This window comes from Corvus cornix, chromosome 3 (assembly GCF_000738735.6).
Source record: "Corvus cornix cornix isolate S_Up_H32 chromosome 3, ASM73873v5, whole genome shotgun sequence".
In the NCBI taxonomy this organism is placed as follows: Eukaryota; Metazoa; Chordata; class Aves; order Passeriformes; family Corvidae; genus Corvus; species Corvus cornix.
The window spans coordinates 10,852,626-10,857,405 of record NC_047056.1 but is presented as its reverse complement, the minus strand read 5'-3'; the positions used below and the strand labels follow the sequence as shown (position 1 = coordinate 10,857,405).

The following is a 4,780-nucleotide window of genomic DNA, read 5'->3' as shown; positions in this document are numbered from 1 at the left end:
GGAAGGCTCTCGCCCCGCTGCAGGCGTAATGAGCTGTTTTTCTCCCATGTCTCCAGCACTTGGCTTCCAGCCCCGAAAGGAAGAGCACCATGCCAAGAATTTCCACAGCTGTGTCCAACAGAGCAAACTGACACCTGATTTGCCATTAATTATAGCGGTGGGAGTAGGTCCAGGGGCAAATGTGAAAGGGTGACAACCGGGTGGCGATAAGGACAAGCCTCGTCTGTTGTTTGTCATAAGGGCTTGTCGGGAGGGTTTTGTTTTCTGTGAAAAACCAGTACAAAGACTTCCAGCACGCAGAGAAGCAGCAGGCAGGACAGGACCTATAGAAACCCTGCCTTCCTCCCTGGCTGTCTTCCCCCCAGCACCCCCAGACCAGAGAAGGCTGCGTTGTTCCCAACACCCCCTCCCAGCCCCGCGCTGTTTGTGTGCCGGCGTGGCGCCAGGCGCTGCAAAATTCCTGCAAGAAGGGAGGTAAAAATAGACCCTGAATTATTCCAGACCTTTTTTCCAGTCTATCTGTGGGCGAAATAACCCCCATTCCCTTGTGAGGCCTGAGCAGCTCCAGCCATTCCCAGCACCACCGAACCCCCACCAAACCGGGAGACCCTGCCCTTGCAGCCTCTGTTGTGCTCCTCGATGGATAAGTTACTATTCAAGAATGCTGCAGCTCCAAGGGGGAGCACCCATAACCTGTAGATGGTCCCCACTGAGGTTGTTAACGGGAGATTTTTTAGGTGCAACCAGGCTTATTTCTGATTCAGCTGTGGCTTTCAGCTGTTGCCCCAAAGGTGTGCTGTGTGTCCTTGCTTTAAACATGGAAAAGAGAGGAGAGACAGAGAGACAGCGAGAAAAAGGCATAGAATTGGAGATATTACCTTAATTTAAGAATTTAATTTTATTTTGTTCCAGCATTGAAGCAGGTGGAGTTGAACAATGGCTGTGTGAGCACGGCAAGGGCAGGGAGGACTCTGTTTAAAAAAAAAAAAAGAAGAAAAAAAAAAGTGGATTGTTATACCTTTTTAAACACTTGGGAAGGATTTCAGAAGAAGGCAGGCACAGGTTTCTGCACCCCACGTTGAAGCCCTGGGGTATCACAGACTGGTGCCGCAGGGATATTTTTTAACGATGCACTTTGAAACCTGTGATCTGTTTGGTGCTATTAAACTCGTTAATGCTTTACGTCCTCCCCGGCTGATGGCCGAGCACGGATTGCTTGAACTCGGCTGCTCCCCAGCCCACAGGGGCAGCTGGAAGGAGAAGAGGGAGTGGGAGCGATGGTGCTCGCTGATGAGCCTCCGCTCGTCTGGGAAATACTGCAAGTGGGTGTTGGTCAGGAAACAAAGCTCCTGAGCAACCGGGAATGCGTCGGGCGGCTGCTGCACTCGCTGGGCAAACAGGAGGCAGCGGAGCTCAGGTGCACCGTGGCCCGTGTGCCCCACCCAAGGGGGCCCAGAGGTGGCCTTTTACAGCTGCCAGTCACTCACTGTCTTTTTCGGCCAAAATTCAGATTTAAAAAAGAAAAAATGGAAAGAAAAATGACAATATATAACTATATATATTATACAGGTTTTACAGACTGTGTAAATACATACATCCATAATATAAATGTATATAAATATATTAAAAATACATAAATCTATAAGTAATAAATATTTATATTATATACACGCACAGACATCCTTGGGGATCCATGTGTGCATCATGTTTACTTTGCTGGATGCCTGGATGCATCTGGAATTATATGCATGTAATATAAATTCCTGGACTTATATTGTAGATAAAGTTGTAAATATGTATTTATATAATATAGAAAAATATATGTATATAATAGACATAAGAGATAGAAATCATTTATACATATTATATAGATGCATATTATTACATATTTATTATTACACATATACATGTCACAATATTGTATATTATGTATATGTACTATGTACTGATATCATATGTGTATTATACATACATGTCTATTTATAGTATATATTACTATTAAATATATATAATTGACAAAGAAATGGCCATAAAGCAGTTGTGTTACTATTTATACTATCTGGACATCAACAACAAATTTTTTTTAATTCTTCCCTAGACAGTAAATTAAAATGTTCACACCTTGGCTTTCCAACTGCCTCAAAACCATACTTCCTTGGCATTTGCACTGTCTTTTCCCCATAAACACCCAGATTTTCATTATCTGCTGACCCTGCTCAGCTCAAACAAGTCAGTTCATAGGCAATAAATGAAGTGGATGAAAAACAGAGGAGAGAGGAAAAATAAATGTCCTCAGTGGGAAACTTAATAAGGAGAGCTAAGGAAGAAATAAATGAGATGAAAGGGTGATGCTGGGTATTCAGAAGGGCTTTACGACCTCCCCTTGTCACCGGCCACTTGCAAGCCAGGAATGAGCCCATCCAAAAGACAACTCTCCCAGCCAAAAACTGCCAGTGCTGAGCCAAAACTGGAATGGGGAGAAGGGTTCAAGTAAGGGGGGGACAGGACCAGTACTTTTGGCAGCATCTTACACTGGTGTAAGCTTCTCGGTTGATGAAACCAAAGGAAATCACAACTAATGCATTTATTTATTTAATTTACGAGGCTTATTTATGAGGCAGCTTATTTATGAGGCATAAAACCAGGCAGTAGTTTGGGTTCGGTGCCTCTATCCCATTGTTCCTTTGTGATGCAGCCCCATGTTCCTGGAAGATGCTGAATGCCCTGGCTGAGGTGGTGACATCATGCACAGGGGAAGCAAAAGCTTCTTTTTCATTTGGGGCATTTAGACCTCTCTTTGGTGTTCCTGTGTCTACTTAACCCGAAATGTTGGTGCAGGTGGATGGGCTGCCAGGACACTGCTCCCTGCCCATCCCCGGCTGGCATTTCGGGAGCAGCACCAGGAGGCTGCACAAGCAGCTTGCCCGTGTCCTGTGAGATAAACCTCTCCCTGAGTTTAATCGAGCTCAAGAGCTTTACCAAACTTTGCTGGTTTTGGACGGATTGGTTCTGGTTACCCCCACCCTCAGTGACACTGACTGACACCATCAGTGCTCAGTCTTGACTGTTCCCCTCCTTCCATAAAACGCAGTGAAGGAGGGAGGGCTTTCCCCTGGTTCCACCACAGTGAGACAGGTCACTGGAATTAGTTTTATTGCTGGCAGATAAAAAGTTCTCTCTGCTCATTACCCTGTAAGTTATGCCTTATGCACCCCTTAATGCAAGTGGGGCTGCTCTTGCATTTAAGATAACAGCAAGGTCCCATCACTGTCTAGAGAAAAGGATCAGGATTTTGCTGAAGTTCTGGAGTGAATCCAGGACTTCTTCCTGGTGGATTCGGGGCAGAAAGAGGAGCATCTTCCCTGATGTCAAGAAGGTAGAATGCAGTGAGCCCTGTACTGTCTAGTAGTACAAAATGAAAAGGGATGCTCCCAGGTCCAGTGGATTGGGATGTAAAATTCACAGGGTCTTTGCATTTTTGGTTTTCTTAAAAGCCAAGAAACTGGCAGATGCAGAGGTGAGCCATCCCACCCCCAAATGGACTGGCTCATCCTGGGGGTTGCCTGGTTTATCCCAGAGAACTTACAGGGAGCTTCAGCCAGCAGAGATGAAGACCACCCTGCCCATCTCAGGCAAGGCTGCACCCATCCACCCCTTGAAACTGGAATTCAGCAGCACCCTGCCAATTCCCACACCTCTCTCCTCATGGTAACAGGGCACTGGTGTGGTCTGCAGTTTGACTCTCTGTGGATATAAGGATTCAGTGATGTATTACATATGATTTTACATACAAGCATATATTGAAAGGCCATATAGAGCTGATTTTAGAAAAATGAGAAGGTAAAAACCAGGGTGGTGATTTACCTGGAGGGTGCTGGGGGTATTTATGGCATGCAGGGGGTTTCTACCATAACTGGGTGTCACCACAGTGCAGAGGGAAGCCAAAGCACTGCTGGGAAGTGTCTGCAGACAAAATTAGGGAAAATATTTGACAAAGAGGGAAATCACAGCCTAGCTCAGGAGCGACGCTTGGCCCCTGGCACCTGTGTGCTTGCCAGGGGCGCTGCACCAGCACGGCACCTCCCCAGCACTGAATGTGGCCATGAACCCGGGATGGAAAGCCACGGGTGGAGATGCTTTAACTCATGGTACACTCCAAAATCAGATATACTTAACAGAATCACAGAATCAATCAGGTTGGAAAAGACCTCAGAGGTCATCGAGTCCAACCCGTGACCCAACACCGCGGTGTCAGTCAGACCCCGGCACTGAGTGCCACGTCCGGTCTTCCCTCAGACACCTCCAGGGACGGTGACTCCACCACCTCCCTGGGCAGCCCACTCCAATGTCAAACCACGCTTTCTGTGAAGAAATTCTTCCTAATGCCCAACCTACACCTCCTCTGGCGCAGCTCGAGGCCATATCCTCTCATCCTGCCGCTGTTTGCCTGGGAGAAGAGGCCGAGTCCCACCCGGCTACAGCCTCCTGTCAGGGAGTTGTGGAGCGAGAAGTTCCCCCGGAGCCTCCTTCTCTGCGCCCGAAGCACGCTCAGCCGCCGCTCAAGGCGCGCCCCGGGCCCTCCGCCGGCCCCGCGTCCCGCCGGCCCCGCGTCCCGCCGTTCCCGCCCCGTTCCCGCCCCGTTCCCGCCCCGCTCCCGCCCCCGCTTCCCGCGCCCGCCGCTCGCGGCCGGGGGGGGCTCCCGGGCCCCGCCCACTTCCGGCGGCGGCGCGCGCGAGGGGCCCGCCGGGATGGGCGCGGGCCCCGCCCCCGCCGCGGGGGG

General features: G+C 49.2%; 1 long non-coding RNA gene across 2 annotated transcripts; it reads right to left on the bottom strand.

Moving 5' to 3' along the window:
- Positions 1-879: 879 nt before the first annotated feature.
- On the bottom strand, positions 880-4,600 carry LOC109146180. 2 transcript variants are annotated; one of them, XR_005604317.1, is made up of 3 exons: positions 3,865-4,600; positions 3,587-3,744; positions 880-971 (listed from the first exon to the last, which is right to left on the bottom strand). It is a non-coding gene; the product is annotated as an uncharacterized LOC109146180 (long non-coding RNA). The 2 variants fall into 2 exon arrangements; XR_002048070.2 differs by having other exon boundaries at positions 3,587-4,600.
- Between the last annotated feature and the right edge of the window lie 180 nt (positions 4,601-4,780).